This window comes from Lactuca serriola, chromosome 5 (assembly GCF_051521515.1).
Source record: "Lactuca serriola cultivar US96UC23 chromosome 5, Lser_US96UC23_V15, whole genome shotgun sequence".
NCBI lineage: Eukaryota > Viridiplantae > Streptophyta > Magnoliopsida > Asterales > Asteraceae > Lactuca > Lactuca serriola.
In genome coordinates, this window is record NC_136412.1 from 174,578,154 (window position 1) to 174,580,314 (window position 2,161).

Genomic DNA, 2,161 nt, shown 5'->3' on the forward strand with positions numbered 1-2,161 from the left:
TAGTTGTTTGTAATTTAAGTTATTTGTCATATACCTTTTTTTATTATAAGTAATATATTTGAACTCTTAAAACAGTTTGAGCTCTAAATTGTGGTTAAAAACCACACAAAATAATCGTACCAAATCCATGCGGTTAATAATCACAAAAAAAAAAAAAAAAAAAAAAAAAAAAAACGCACCGCAAAAATAACTGCACCAAGCGGTTTTGAAAATAGATTAACCGCATTTGTAGTTAGTGGTAAGGTTTTAGCTAATAACCGCACAGACAAAATATAGAGTTAAGATTTGGAGTTTAAAGCACTTGATATACAATCAATATTTAAGAAGAAAAAGGTAGTAATTAACCTCAAAGTAACACAAATTAACCAAGAAATGGCAGCTGCCACCATGTCTCTTAACTCCTGCTCCGTTCAACAACCACGAACCGCCGCCCAAAGACTTCACATGCTCCTCCACTTCACGGCCACCGTCGCCATCTTATACTACAGGATCACCAACTTAATCCATGGCGACGTACCCACCCTGCCATGGGTTCTCATGACGGTTTCCGAGTTTATCTTCTCCTTCATTTGGTTCTTAACTCAAGCCTTCCGGTGGCGTCCGTTGGCTCGAACCGTCGCCCTTCATAACCTCCCTGATGACGACCAGTTGCCGAAAGTTGACGTCTTCATATGCACGGCGGACCCCAGTAAGGAGCCGACGGTGGAGGTCATGAACACGGTGTTGTCCGCCATGGGACTTGATTACCCGTCGGACAAACTGGCGGTGTATTTGTCAGACGACGGTGGTGCTCCGTCGACGGTTTATGCGATGAAAGAAGCATGTTCATTTGCAAAGGAGTGGTTGCCTTTTTGTAGGAAGTATGGGGTCAAGAGTAGGTGTCCAGAGTGGTTCCTTTTTAGCTATGTACATGACGAATTGCTTTTTAGAAGTCAGGAGTTTGAAGATGATGAAGGTAAATTAATATCCTAAAAATAAAATAATGTTTTACTTTTTACTTTTTTACTCTTCATACAAACGTACAAAAATAATAAGTTTATGTCACAATCTTAAAGTTTAAAGTGTTCAAAGGTGGTTTTATTCATATCGAGATTATAAAAATATTCATTTAGATTATAATTTGCTTCTTTTTTATATAATAAAATTATAAGCAGCTACACTTTGTTGTCGTAGTTGAACGATCTTTTATTTAGCAACCAATAGAAGTTATGTTGTTCCTAATATTGTTGATTATGATTGGGGCGTGGAGGGAGACAAAATAAACAGCTGAATAAAGTATAATTTTTTTAGTATATATTGTTATTTAAAAATAAAAATTAATAATAACGATAAGAATTTTTTTTTTATTCTTCTTGAGCCTTTGAGGATATTTAATTCCTCATACCCGGTCATGAGTCCTAGCTTCAATTTTATAGTAACTTATCTCAAAACGAAAAAATAAATAAAGTTATGTGATAATTTTTTTTGAACGGCAATGCAAATATAAACTAAACTATTCATATATGTAGTTAGCGTACGAACAATTCAAAGAAAACGTAGAGCGAAAGACCAATGGTGCTTCTGCTGTTAATGATCGACCACCACATATTGAGGTATGGTTTTTGGATTCATTTCAACGATAATTTTCAAAGATTTCCTAGGCTTCTTTGAATCCCTATCTATACTTTATTTCTTAATTTTATTTGTGCAAACTAATTAACCTCCTCTTTGCAAGATAGTACGAGAAAAAGACATCGTCTAAAATTGGTTATTCTTGTGAAATGATTAATATCAAAGTTAAATAATAAACTATTTCACAACAATGGAAGAATTGTGAGAATCGATTACTAGTTAGTCACATTGTTTCCTTTATGTTTTTAGCATTTTTCACTATTAGGCTGAGGGAGTTATTCCCTTTCAACCTACTACCACATCAGTTTTTTTTTTCTTTATCTTTTTCAATCCACAACACATCCTTTCAACCTACTACCACATCAGTTTTTTTTTTCTTTATCTTTTTCAATCCACAACACATGTAAACCCTATGTTTCCCAACCCACTACTATATCATTATTTTTAATAATTAAAAACATTGAAGTTAATTTATTATATTTTTAATATTTTAATCCAAATACTTTCTCATAAAATGCATGTTACTATTAGATAAATTTATGAACACTTA

The 2,161-nt window shown here is 33.4% G+C and overlaps 1 pseudogene; it reads left to right on the top strand.

Moving 5' to 3' along the window:
- The first annotated feature begins 372 nt into the window (after positions 1 to 372).
- On the top strand, positions 373 to 1,622 carry LOC145049961 (quillaic acid 3-O-glycosyltransferase CSL1 pseudogene; annotated as a pseudogene).
- The last annotated feature ends 539 nt before the right edge of the window (positions 1,623 to 2,161 follow it).